The sequence below is a fragment of the Aythya fuligula genome, chromosome 6 (genome assembly GCF_009819795.1).
Source record: "Aythya fuligula isolate bAytFul2 chromosome 6, bAytFul2.pri, whole genome shotgun sequence".
Taxonomy (NCBI): Eukaryota; Metazoa; Chordata; class Aves; order Anseriformes; family Anatidae; genus Aythya; species Aythya fuligula.
Window position 1 is genome coordinate 33,936,368 of NC_045564.1, and position 15,422 is coordinate 33,951,789.

Here is a 15,422-nt window from a genome sequence, read left to right on the forward strand (position 1 = left end):
GGATTCCTTGCAGCTGCCTTTTGCAGCACTTGCAATGGCATATGTTTATCAATGAGTTCCATGGTTTTAGTTGCTCATAACTACGTGAAGGGTGGTGTGATTATTAAAGGAAAGAAAAGGAAAAGAAATTTAAAATGGCTCTGAGAATAATGTAAGAATATTAAGAGACACAACGTCTCCTAATATGGGTATGAAACCCATACTGAAGAAAACAAAGGCAACCAAAAAAATTACAAAGCAGTTGTACACATCTGTGTGGAAGAGCAGGCTCCGTTTGTATTTGTTATACATTAGAAAAGCATGGGTCTCCTGCACAGTCACAGTACTGAGCCTTTCTCAGTAATACAGCAGGAGCTGTGCTGTCCTGCCTTGAGACAAAGCTGGTTGCTGTCACCAGGCCTTGAGCACTGTCTGCCCAAACAAACAATGAAGCTGTGTCAGTACCAGACACATTTGGGATTTTATTTTATTTTTTCAACAAAATGAGTTGCCATCAGTGGAAAATAATTTATCATAGCTGAGCCCTTTTTGTTAGGAAATACTGTCTGAGCAAACCCTTTTGTCAGGAAATACTTTTCAGCTGCAGGTTCTGTTCAAGGTAGAAAATGTCCACCCTGAAGTAACCATCCAAGTGATATCCGGGATGGTCAATGGGGATGGGCAAGGATAGGTCGCCTTTCTGATGAGTACACCTTTCTTTCTTCAAATTAGCATGGCTCAAACAAAAGAGACTAAAGTCCTCTCTCTGCAGCAGTCTATGACTCTGCAGGGATTAGGGCTTGGTCTTGGAAGATGGAGGAATGACAGAGTTTTCACCAGACCTCAGCTTTCCCAAGAAAAAAATATTTAAATCTCAGTATTTCTCAGGATGGGCAAATTATTCTAATGAGAAAAAATACTATTTTCAGGAAGAAAATAATTATTACTTTGTGCTCTCTTTAAACAAGGCCATCCAGCATTGCATTGCCACCTGTCAGTAGAACTGACATAGCCCTAGTTTGGAAGCACAGGAAGACTCAGTGAAAATCAGATACGTGGAAAAGGTCAAATGTGTCTGAGGTTTCAGAAGTTTTTTTGTAGTTCTCAGAAGCCACTGAAGCAAAGTTCTCAGGAGCCACTGAATCTGCCAACTTACTTCTTGCACCATTTGCATTTGAAGACTTTCCCCATTCTAAATTTAAATTTGTTCCATGGTAGCGTAAAAAATAAAATAAAATAAAATAATAAAATAAAATAAAATAAAATAAAATAAAATAAAATAAAATAAAATAAAATAAAATAAAATAAAATAAAATAAAATAAAAATTGGGCATAAAGAAAAAAAATACTTCAGGAGGTATTTTTGGAGATTTATGAAGTATTTCCCTATGTCTTTTTTTTTTTTTTTTCCTGCTCATAAAATAAACACAGTACCTACACATTACCTATTGAAAGAGCGCATCAGCTTTTTTCTTACTAGATTTTTTATTGTTTTGTGTGTGTATTGCTGCCAGATGAGGAGCCAAGGTCTTGCCCCCTGTTACAAGAAGGTTGTGAGGCTGAGGGAGTTATCATGGGTACAGTCAAAGATTTTATTTTTCTCAGGTTTCATTTCAGTTTTGATCTTATAATGTTTACACTTCACTAAGGAATAACAAAGTAACAACACAAAACTCATTTTCAACCTTCAAAAAACACCTAAATGGGTTTAGACAAGGTTGCAAGGGGACACAGTCCAAGCCTTCCTCTCTGAAGAGTTTTACATCAATATCTTTGTTAAAATGAACATTTTCATGATTTCAACAAGTAGTTATTTCTCATAACTATCAAAGTTCTTCCCTGGCTCAGAGTATTGCACAGACCCCAACTTCCAGAAACCTCCTCACTTTGTTTAGGCTTTTTGAACCCTTCTAAAAAAAATATTTCATTTTCTATTCCATTTTCTGGAATAGTATCTGCAGGGAGTGAGGTGAGACCCACAGAAAATTGTAATAGTTTAACATTCACTTGCTTCAAAGCCCCAAACACAACAGTTTCTTCTCAGGTTCTCCAAACAAATAGACTTAATTACTGGGGATCTGGAAGAGAGACAGAGACACTTCGTCATCTCACACCAATGATGGGCACAGGCTAAAATCTCATATGCATTTTGGAATCATATTCATAAATCCATGAACCTTTCTGGGAAGCTGAATACATCATCTGAGTTCCACCAACAGAAGTAGCCATCTGGACATGGTCCTGGGCAAGCTGCTCCAGGTGGCCCTGTTTGAGCAGAGGGTTTGGACGAGGGCACTGCCAGAAGTCTCCTCCAACCTCAGCCATTCTGCGATACTATGAGAACTTGTGTGTGAGCCAGTTGTTTCCTCGTTTTTTTTCCAGTGCACTCCTAAGGAGCCCAGTACGTAATTGAAATCTTGCTTTATTACCACCCCTCTATGTATGGATTAATGCATTCACTGCAGCCTGTTAGTAAGATGCCAAGCACTCCCCCACTCAAGTAATAGACTATAATATCCCTGACATTCAGGAGTAAACAACAGAATACAATTAAGGACAGAATACGTAATATTCGCTGAAATGAAACAGATTTCCAATCAATTAAACAGACTCTTCTTTCAATAGCACCAAACAAATAATAAATTTACAAAACTAATCGGTTCAACACAAGCTGAGCTAATGAGTGTCATTTGGGTCACATCCTCAAATTGCAAATAAATGTTATCATTTATCAACCTAACACATTACTCAATAAATCTTCTGCACCACTGTTCATACTTATCAGCAGTGTCATTTAATATTCCTTTCTGATTTAGAAAACTATTTCCTCTGGTGCCTGACCCTTTGTAATGGAAAACTACCGAAAACAGACAGTAGCTAATTCAAGAATTGTATAACTTGGAGCTAAACAAAGAGGGGGACAATGCTGAAATGGTCTAGTATTCGTTTTTCAGTGGGTCTCCCCCCAAGTTGGAAATAATAGAAGCTTTTGAGATAAAAGTTTCATTTAAGGAAATTCAGACTACATAAAATGCAGTAAGAGCTTTTACAGTATGTAAAATCATGGAAATGATTACGCTTTGTCCAGACAAGGAGAGCTACTTTTTTATTTATGCAACAAGGAATTGTGGACACCCCCAGCTGCAGACACAAAATCTCTCCTCCTCAGCCACCTAATATGCTGCATGCATGTTTTTAGACCAGTAATTCTGGTGATTTCAGCATTTTGAAGTCTCTACCAGGAAGGGAATAAAAAAGGAGAGAGCTTCCAAATGCCACTCTTTCACAATCCCCCCTCCACCCCAGAAAACCAAGTCTGGCTGCCCCACAGGTGATACCTGGTTTGTCTTCTCTTTTGTCCCAGTCTACTTCCCCAGAAACTGTGTCCTTCAGAACTCCCTGCAGACTTTTCTGCCTAGCACAGACAGAGACCTTTCTCTGACACTTATCCATCCCAGAATTGAATTACCCAGATTCATCTTTTTCATCACAGACAGATAAGAGCTTAGCCATAGAGCCACTGGGACACATTTAAGTGGGACATCTTGTGACCGACCTTCGTAAGTGTGCTTGTTTCTGTCTCTCAAGAGCATGTTTATGGTGACTGTCAAACACTAAAGAAGTTATGAACTGCACTGTCCTCTTTGTGCACTTGTTTTAGTACACACTGCACAGCTGTATACAATAAATTGGTACAGGACCACATTTTTCCAGAAGGGCCTTTACTTGCAGCACTCTGAGTATTAAAAGGTCAAAAACTGACACCAAGCACAGCTGAGTGGGGTGCACCAATGGTTGGCTATGTTCATATGTGAATCTAACTTGTTTCCTTTTTTTTAATTCCCTTTTCCTAGCTCTTTCCACTTGATGCTATTTTTCCTATCTCCTGCCCCAATTCTGCCCTGAGTAGTGTCCTTTCATTGATCCAGGTCTCCCCTTTACCAGCTTCATCACTCCCGTCTCTTCTTTACAGCTCCTAATATTCTTGTCAGCTTTCTTATTATTACTTTCACCTCAGATCCCATCCATTTTCTGTGACCTCACTTGGTCCCCCTCCTTCTTTTCCTCCCTTTTAACTCATCTCAGTCCTTACCCTTCATCATTTCAGGCAGACAAGTTTTCTCATCCCTTACCCACTGCCAGCACCAGTGGTGCTGATAAGGTGAGACAAGCTTCTTGTTGTCAGCTTAAGGATGCTGTGATAGGAAAACCAAACTACAAAGAGATGTGCACGTGGAGACCCACCACATGCAGGCTGAGTCAGTCACTCCTCAGTAGGAGCAGTGGGAGTATGGACCATAAACACTGAATGCAAAGCTTTGGAACAAATCTCTGCCGAGAAGTGTGGAGACAAGGTGTAGAGAGTTTTCCATTTTGGGGAAAGTTTTGTTACAATGTCAACTAAAAGCACCTCTTTGATACAAGACAGCTCTGTTGCCAAATAACGTGTTCTCATTGCTATAGCTGGAGATGAAATACAAAATAATGTGGCTTAAATTATGTAGCCAAAAGCTAACATAAGTGTAGAGAAAGTTATAAGCAACTGAAAATTAGAGATTAATTATGGGAACAGTTGGGTAACCTTAATTTAAACATATCATATTTCTCATTATAGATATGGCTCCCATACCACATATAACGAAATCTAGTTCTAAGGAAGTTCTCTAGCATGTTCTGTTTTATAGTCCTCATGAACCAACATTAACATACTAAGCTTTATTTTATCTGATTTCATGAAGAATGTCTGTAAACAGGTAGATCTGCCATTTCTGAATTTCCATATTAAGAAAACTCAGATAAACATTTCAACTGCTCGTTTGAACTGTAATTTTGATCTTACTGCTTTCAATGAAATTTCTGAACACCTAATGATGGTGGAATATCAAAATGGTATCTGCTGTGCAGATCTGAGAGGGAACTTTACACTTGACTGTTACACTAACGGTACATTTTTGTGTTTGTTTATATAATTTAATAAACAGAGAAGTACTATAGATGGAATCTAGCAATGCGTAAATATCTCAGAAATAATATGCATAACATTTATAGCACAGGATAGTCATAACACATCAACCACTATTAAAAACACATTTGCTTGAATTTTAGGGATGCACTTCACACTGCTAAATGTCTTAGATACGTTTAGCCAGCCATTTCTAATGTAACATGCAACATTAAAGTTAAAGTAAATGCATTTGCAGTGCCTGTTGACCACTTTAACCAGTTTAATAAACCATTCATAATAAGATACATGCACAGAAGTGTTCCATAAGCATTGGATAAATCAGCATTATTAAAATAATCAGCCTTCCAACTAAAATAAACACCTTTTCTTTTAATGCTAGTATGCTGAAATTCATCTGAGTTATAAGGTCTCTACACTTTTGGTAAATATTTTGCTTTGTTAGCCTAGTCTGTGTATATCGTGCGTGCATGTGAATACATCAGATGAATGTTTTCTAGTGGTATTTACATTTCTATATGCACCTCACCTACAGTGGTAATGAACATTTGTTAAGTGTATTGCAGTGATCTGTCTTTGCTCTAAACAATTTCTTTCCTGTTGCACATAGAAACTATTGTTTCCTTAACTAGCTGTATCTCACCATGTAGAACAAGCTTCTGACTTATAACCTGGAAGTATATTTAGGTAGTCATCTCACCTACTTCAGGCAACATTTAGGTAGTCTCACATGTAGTGAATATGCACGCTATTCCATGACAGTATCTATTTTCAAAAACTTAGAAGCGACAGCTCTAAGCATTAACAATCTACCCTCCTAGTATTTGTTATTTTACTCTAGTGTGTATTTCTACATAGCAGTAGCAAGTAAATTTCCACAGGGATGTGAACTTTAGACAAATCCCCTGCCTGTTTATTCTCTGAAGATATATACTACACCCTTATTCCTTTGCTAAGCCATTCTTCATTTAATTACCTCTTTGTACCATGTATCCATTACACCCATGAACAACCAATTTCCTCTCTTTGTGCTTTCTGCTCATTCTTCTTCCGTTCAATAGTGAACAGAGCCCTAGTCACTCCCTGCATATATCACACCACAGTTTCTGCACATCCTGGCTTGCAAGCCAAGGAAGAGCCAGTTTCAGACAAAAAAAATTGCCCACCATTTAACAAGACTTTGAGCACTAGTCATCTGGATTTACTCTGCAGGTCTTTAAACTGGTATTGATCATGAGGAGCAACTCTGAAATAGTAGGGTTCTGTGCAAATAAATAGGAACAGTAGAGAGGTTTTCTATCTATGTGTCCAAGAACTGAATGCTCCATTTTGAGAGCCACTCTGGTTATAATGCTTCTTACCCTAACTTCTTTTTGTTGCTTGATATTTTCAGTAAAACCTAATAAACAGTTTCTCTGGAGCTTTGCTTTCAGAGTAATGGCTGCAAATTCCCTCAGATGTCTGCTCACCATGGTTACCATGTCACGTTTCTGAGAGCTGCTCATTGACTAAGGCTCAGATCACAAAGTCATGGGCTGGTGGAAGGAACTCCTGTTGGACCAGGGAAGAAGCCTGGGGACTCTCAAAGTACCAGAATAAATCAGAGGGTGGCATAAGCTGTGGCAACCTTCCTTTATGTTTCAAAAAGTTAAGACATCAGATTTTCATTTATTTTTTAATCTTTGAGAGCCAGGCAAATAAACTTGAGGAAGCTATGCAACATTTCTCATGCTATGGCAGGTAGGAAGGTATTCTTGCAAAGTCTTTGACCTTCTTATCCCAAAATTTCCAAATCTTCATGTTGAGCTCTGCCATTTCTTAGTTTTGCCTTTCTTCAGAACTATCTATGAGGCTTAAAAAATATTTGTCCATAGCACTGAGCAGATATCACAGAATGGTTAATTTTAAACTTTGATTGCTTGAAAATTAGACTGACAAAAATGCATCAATATGTCACTGTTCTGAGACATGACTGAAGTCTGTTTTCTCACTGTTTTTATATCTGTGGAAGTCTGACTTGTATGAAGGTACTTTAGATTTATTCAATTATATCAGAGAGCAAGATGTGCTGTGTAGTGTAGCGTCTGTTGACTGGGTTTTCAAGATTACTAACTACTCTGTAAAGATAAGATTCTCAAAAACAGTCTAATCAGTGTTCTCTCTTGCCATGGATTTTATTGCACACATTGCTTGGCATTAGCAGTCTGTTTTACTCTAGGCTCTGCAGAATTTTGGACATCTTTTGAAACTATTTCAATAAAGTTTTGGTAGAGCACTCAGGATGTTAAGCACATGTTCAGCATTAACAATAATGGGAGTTATGCACGTACTGCTATGGGGGCTACATTTACTAATCACCTCCAAGTTGTTATATTCTAAACCAAAGTGCAGCATTTTCCAAAATGCACTTCAGTTTATTTCATTCATGCTTCTCTTTTGGTCTCCAGACAGACTGAATGTTTTGATTGTGTCAGTATTTGCTGTTAAATTGGATATAAACTTGCTCAGATAATTAATCACACTCAGTGCTTATTGTGCATCTTTCTTGCTACTATGCGAGCAAATTTCACACAGCTTGTGGTTCATTATCAGATTGCACGAAAAAAAGCTGATTACCTTTCTTCTCATATAATTACGTTAACAGCAAAGCCAGCTTCCTGTCTCCATGTATCTTTGACCACATGAAATATTTCAGGAGAAGCTCATCAGGAAAAATTGCAGTATCTCCGATTATCCAAGTTTCAGTTACCAGTGTCAAGCCCTAGATGTTCAAAAATACCCAGTATTCCTATCCTCATAGAAAGCAAAAGTGAAAGAAAGAAAGAAATCCCTTCAGGTGTCACCCAAGGCCAATGGAGCTTGATTCTGCTCCTGCCTCTGCCTGGTTGTGTTTGTGCTCAAGGAAAGAATATGCCATGGATGTTATATTCATAAAGTACTTTCTTCTTTTAAAGCTGCTATTGTTTGACTTTTCTCACTTAAAAAATAATTCATTATCTCTGTTCTTTAGATTAACTTAAGAAGCCCATTCTATTATTTCTAAATAAATCTTCTAAAAGCTGGCTTATCATGTTTTGGAGTCAACATGAGAACCCAAGGAGAAAGTATAGCACTGCCATGAACCCAGAAACACAGTTAGACTGCTCTGTTTAGTCTTCTCACTGACATAAAGGAATTTGCACAAAGTTAAACTTGGCTGAGTGTCCCTGTCACTTTGCCCAGGAAGAGTCACATTCTGGAAAATGTCGCTCATCCAACCTCCTTCCTTGACAGCAGCAGTCCTGAAGAAAAACATTCACAGCATGCCTTAACAGCTTAATATTCATAATGTATCTGGAGTGGCTTCATTGGTTCCTCTAACCCCTTTTCTCCACCTCACCACCCCCCCACAAAAAAAGTGCAAAAGAAATCTACATTAATTTGGTTACAGAAGTGCGACCACATGCTCTCCATGGACTTTTCTTTTCACTGTTAGTTATTAAAACATCCAAAATTACCATGAGACAAGTTGCAAAAATCACTGACTTTTCCCCCTTATCACCGGGGCTTAGATTTTTTTCACTTGTCTGTATACTGCTTTAATCTCTCTGTAGCCCCGAGGAAGCTGGTTTGGAGCCCTCCTTTAGGGATGGGTGGCCAACCTACAGCTCCACCTCTCCTTCTGGTGGTGCTTCCATCAGGTCCTGTCCAGAGACCTGATGCAGAGACCCTCTGCATTCCTCTTGGCCAGCTCCTGTGTGTTCTGAACAAAATGTGGACGTTTCTTTCTTCTGAAAGGGAGGTGAACCCTACTTGGATTTGTGTGTCTGTTAATTTAAAAGTGAGATAAAGCCACAGGTTAGACTTTTAGAGACAAATTGAGCCCAAATAGCTTCACCAACATAAATTTATCTTCTAAATGTATATTTTAAAAATAAACTAGAAGTGGTACTTGGTGATTATTTTTTTAATCTTATCTTGACAGAATGTATATTTCTTAGTTTTACTGGATTGCATAAAAGTGCATGTATAAGATTCTACTTTCATTTTTCAGCTCCCATATTAGATATTGTGCTTTGTATTGAATCTGCATTGAATTATTAATAATTTCCCCTTTACTTGATAAATTCCAGGAAAGGGAAGAAGAGTGGTTTAAATTCTATAAAGAAATTAAGAGCTTTGCTGGCAAAAGATTAACACTGTATTGACCCACTTTAGTATTCTTTTCAAGACTAACATTAAAGGAGAATTCATCATGTAAGCCTCTCCTAAATATTGAGCATTAACCAACCTCTGATATATAGAAATACTGCTACTCTTATTAAAAAGTAATGGTAAACATGAAACAGAGAAAATTTTGTTCAAGATGCTCTAATGGGCTTGAAAATAAACATAGAAGTGCTGCCTCCCAGAACACTGGATAAAATCACCCCTGTTCTCCCTGTGCAGCTTTTGCTGACTTGTACATACAGTTGAGCAGATAGATTTTATTCACTCAATATTTCAATACGAAGGACTGCCAATCAAGGATTCATTTCCAGGAGATGGATGAATTTGTGCTAGTAAGAGTTGCTTAAGAGTTGTGGTTTCTTGTAAATGTTTATAAGAAGATTCCTCAGATCATTTCTGCCCCACAGTGTAATTAGAAATTCTTGTTTCTTACTATACTTGTTTTGTTTGAAAAACAGAATGCCTGAGCAGTTAATATGCTTATTTGCATATGGTTATTCTACAGCACACATCAACAGCTCTGCTCCCTTATGTAATTATGTCAGTTCAGATTTTTCCTAGGGCTTCTTCTCGTTATGCCTTTACCAGCGCTGAACTTCTCCATGTGTGCTTCTACACTATCTTCATGGCCCAATCAATGTTTAGAACTTTAATTAAACTGTATTTAGACTCTGCATCTTTTGTCATGAGTTTGGATACACTTAAAAAGCTGTAGAGACAGATAACATTCACTTTCATTATAATTTGGAATCATTTCTAAGATCAAATTAACTTTCATACATGGACGAAGCTGTTGACTTCACTGGGTTTACATGTGCAGATATGAAAATAGAAAACAAGATCACTGGATAGGTAATAAAAAAACACTTTCATAACATTAGCTTTCTTGTCTGCTGGGATGAAACAGAGGCACAAAAACAACTCTAATCACATACTTGCAACTCAGACCCCTCAATTACTCTCCCAAAGGCTACCTTTAGTTGTCTGTAAATTTGCTGGGAATGTAATCCCTTAACTAGCTCTTATGATATTTCACAGACTTTTCATTTTCTTAATAATGATTTTCCTGTAAAATTTTCAAAAAGGGGAAGGTACCTCATTGACTTTGTGCTCTTTTGGTATGTCATATGTCTATTTAAGTACTCTTTGCTTATACTTAGATAATCCCTTACAGCAAATAGGGATGGGAGACTTCCAATTAGCCTCCACAACAGCAACAATTCTGTCATTATTGCTTTTTGACTCCTACATTAGAGAGAAAAAATAGGCCTTCGCTGTTAATTTCACATAATAAGTAAAGCACCCTTTGAAATATCCTTATGATTTTTGGACATATTTGCTATGAATGTGAATGTGTACCATATTTTCACTGATAAAATATTGGATTTTTTTTCAATGGCCAACTGTATACAAGTTTTGTCCATGCAAACAAGAGCATTATTATTTTCTTTTTCTTTTCACCACAGAATAAGTATATGAAAGGAGAAAAATCTCTGCCTGAAATAAGTACCTGAGTAAACTAGTTTCATGTTACATCAAAAGCTAGACAAAAACTATGTTGCAACAAAAGACATCTCATGGCATAAATAAGAGGGTTTTTTTTAATTACTCCTATGATTCTATGAAATAAGGGTAAAACTACATTATCAGGTATTTGATGGGCAGGAATTATATCTTGTAGTAACTATTACAATGTTTGTGGAAATCCAGGATGTTTCCCTTTATGTTATTTTGAGGTAGTGTTTGAGATTTCAGTCTTTTCTTGCCTTTTCTCTGCCTCCTCCCACATTCCTGAGACCCAGGATTCTCTGACAAATACCTTCTCAAGCCCAGACTGCGATATTTGGATTTGCAGACCTTGCTACATCCCAGGAGAGACACTCAATCTGGAGGCAGCACCAACATTTCCACTTCTTCTTGCTGTGTCAGAACCAAAGCCTGGATAAAACATCCTCGAAACCAAACACCCTGCTGACAGAAGAACAGATGGACATCCACAATTTAAAATCTCTGGAATTCCACTGGGATACTTAGCAGTATTTCATTTTTGTTGTTGATATGTTTTATTAAACAGAGTTAGACTAAAAAGTATCATCTCACTGAAGAAACTGAAAATTCTAATGAGTTTTGTGGTCAGGCAGTAATTACATTAGCTTTTCCTAAAACTGGATATGTTTAAATTCTCATCTAATTACGTTTTCAAAATGAAGCAGGGGAGTGAAAGGTCATAGTATTATAGCCAGCATATTTTGTTTTCCTCTGGAAAGAGTACAAGAATAGTTTCAATGGAAACAGTTTGAGATTATGCTTGATAATTTGTAATTAACTCTCCAGAGTGCTGTGAGGCCTAATTAATTACTTATTGGAAAGCATTTGGAGATCTTTGGAAGAAAGTTGCTATAGTAATGCCAAGAATTGCTGTTATTGTTATCGTTAGGTGTTTTCCACCCCCAAATGTGGTTAGGTGGAAAATGTACCTTTATTACCTTACACTATCTTATGAACAACGCTAATCTGATGAAAAACAGTATTTAAAAGCTGTGAATAATTTTTTGCAGTGGGAAGCTGGAGATGTTTATTCTGAAACTGTGAGTATAATTTATGAATAAGCCAAATGCATAAATTGCATTCAGAAGTTCCATAATAATAACACACTTTATATTCTCCATCTGTAGATAAGCAGGTGCATCTATTTGTAGAATTTGTCTTCTGTTATGAAACTGTTTTCAGTGCGATGGAAGTACTGTATCATGACTGACTCAGTGTTTTTAACACCCAGCATTTGCCCTAAGGTCTGTCAACAGGAAAGTGTCACACAAATGTAATTAACCCAAATTAATGTAATAATGAAGGGTCATGAAGATATAAGGATTTCTATTCAAATTAGGAAGATCCCTCAGTATAAAATATTGAAAAAAGAGTCCACCCCAATTTGTTTTCCAAATTGTATTTTCCGAGTGGAGCCAACTCACCTGTAAGAAAGAAGACAGATGTTAGCCCTTCTCCCAAAAGCCACACAGACAGAGAAGAAAAGGGCAGCTTCAAAAAAGAGAACACTTGGGTTTCCAGCCAGAACATAAAAATGTTCAGTCTTGGTATAGAAACAAAGAAAATTGTAAAGAATTTCTCAGAATTATACATAGACTATCCTCTCTCCCCCCCACCCCCCCCCCCCCCCCCCCCCCCCTTTTTTTTTAAATCTTGCTGTTTTATGCTAGCTAAAGCTAAAACAGTTGACTAAATTATGTTCAGTAACCCCTAACCATACTTATATGTTTATCTCAAGTATTGAATACCCTTGAGAATACCTGAAGTTGTGAAAAATGAACTACTTGCAGTACACTGAGAAACCCAAGAGATAGGAAATATTCCTGAGGTTTCTTCCCTGTGAAGAACTAACAACCTAAGAGGCTAAAGCAGGAAGCTTTGTTACACTGTGCTCAGACAAAGGAAATGTAAAGTTTGAAGCAAGCATGTTTCTTCTGAATCAGTATCTATTCTGGAGAAGGGTGGGTAAAAACAGACATCAGTGTGCATGCTATCTATGGCACCCATAATAACTATATATAGAAATATGGCTTACTAATAAGTCCTCATGTATTCTTCAAAAGAAGTCAGATCTTAAATATTATTGCTTTTATTATTTTCCCATGTAATAATACATTTATGAATAAATCTCATCATGTGCACAAGATACAAAGCCATTTTTTACAATGGTGGTGAACGCACATTTCCCTCAAGCATTAGCTGTCTCTAACAAGCAGGTTGCCATGTCTCTCTGTTTACCTTGTCAGCAGTGTTCATTTCTGTTATCACTCTTCTGGAAGAACAAAGTTTCTAGATATGCCTCAAAGGTGAACATAATTATGCTGTTTACATTGCTATTCCTACAGGGATCATAAAATAGTACTTAGAACAATGTTTACAGTCATCAGCGAAGCAGAAATCACTCTGTACATACCGGAAAGGCAGAAAACAATACCCCCTCACTAACTAATTACAGATGGGACCACGCTGTATAAAGATCCCCTGTCTCGCCTGTGATCTAGGTGCCGGGTACTTCGGTAGCCTGAAGCATGCAGCAATTACTCTGTCCATCAAATCAAAATTTCTCTAAGGTATTTTCTTTTCATTGGGGCCCTGCGGACAAAGTGACATACCAGTTTCTAACTTTATATTCAGAGCAAGGAAACAAGCAAACTGAATGTAATGAAGCATGATTTAATGCGCCAACTAAGTAAAACACACCCCTCTTTGATGATAAACTTTTTCATCAGTATGCCTTGTTTCATCTGATCTTTAATCTGTTAGGGCCTGGGACAAAGCTAATCAAAGCCTATGGAGGAGTTTCACAGAATGGCTGAGGTTGGAAGGGACCTCCAGAGATCATCTAGTTCAATCCCCTCAATCAAGCAGGGTCACCTAGAGCACGTTACACAGGATCACATCGAGGCATGTTTTAAATATCTCCAGAGAAGGAGAATCCACAACCTCTCTGCGCAACCTGTTCCCGTGCTCTGTCACCCTTTACCTTCAGTAGGTTTGGGGTCAGGCGTTCATTGTACAGCAGTGGGGCTCGCTGAAAGCAGATATTGAGCAGGCATTCTTCTGCAGCACTACTGGTCCTTGTCTCCACACAGTGAGTTACCTTCCTCTGCATGCACATGTGCATTGAGATCATAGCTACAGCAACACTTTTGAAAGTTAATTATGTAAAATATGGAAAAAAATACTGATTGAAGACAATGTAGCAAAGATAATTTATGCATTGCTCATAGATGTAACTCGCAGGTGGTTGGATATTATTACAGATGAGGGTGTTTTCCTTATTTCCTGATTACTACCAGTCAGTCTGTTCTGCTCAAGCTAATGTAGCTGTGATGTGATTTCATATTCACATTCTTCCTATTGTAATATTATATTTTTCCTGGCTGACACTTTACATTCATCATGTGGTGACTTTGTAGTTAGCTACCCTTGCTGTTTGCCTGAGGGAGCAGGGGATACATCAGCTCCGTCACACATCCACGGGAACGTCAGCAACAGAAGTTCAAACTAACCAGCCAGCACCACCAAATATGCATCGTAACAACCTAAAAGCTATCGTTTTGGAGAGAGGAAAAATAATAAAGAACTACAGCATATGAAATGCATCAAGAATAAAGGAAAACTATTTTTGGGGGACTCGTTGGACCTTGTTGACACGGCACTGTTGGTTTTGGATGTGATAGTGCTGGTATAAACATATTGCTGATATAAAAGTGCAGCTTCAGGGTGGATATAAGCTAATAAGAAGGAGGACCTTCACCATGGTTTATCTGGACAGAACAGGGTCCTGAGGGGCCCTTTGGGACAGTCATGCCATGTTGCTGGTCCACAACAGGCAATTGTGTGTCTCACCAAAACCTCAACAATGTGCCCAGGTCAGGGGAGTGAGGGCCAAGCCTCTCAGTACTAGAGTGACAGCACAAGAAGGACTTTGGGGCACCATAATTATGTCTTCTGCCATAAGCCATGCTTTGGAAATCACTGTCTAGAGACCAAAATTGTTTTACGGGTTTTCAATCATTTGAGTTCTTTTCTTTCATCTGTCTGAAGGTGAGAGCTGGTGAAGTCACTGAGAACATAACCATGGATAGCAGAGAGGCCAGAGATGCCACCAAACTGTGAAGAGTGTTCCTAACACAGCACTTTCTGTTGCAAAACTCAGGCCAAATTCAGGGTTATTGCTGTCACATACATTTAGGAGGTGACAATAGTGAAAGAAAGGACATAAGAGTACAGCACGCACGTTTTCATTTTCACAGCCCGTTATATTCCTGATCTCTTTAGACTTAATTCCAGTCTTATAAAACAAAGCTTTAAGAGGAAAGAAGAGTTATTTTCTAATCACTCACAAGACTGAAATGACATTTTCACAACATGATTTGCTGCATCTTTTTCTCCATTTATACAGATTTTATTTTTATTTTTTTGTCTCCATTGTTCATTGAGTTCTGTACTTACACTACTTAAACAGAGACTGGAGTCTTAGCTGCCACTCTGTTTACAGAGTTTCACATTAAAGAACTTCCCAGGTCTCAAATACATCTATTTTTCATTAAAAAAAAAAAAAAAAAAAAAAAAAAAAAAAAAAAAAAAGAGTGAGATAGAGAAACTTCTCACCGATTTTCAGAGAAGACAAGAAGAAAACTCATGTGCTAAAACCTGATGTGGCATTAATTCCTGTGCACTGATTGAGCTGGTCCCTGCAGAACACCATCACCATGGC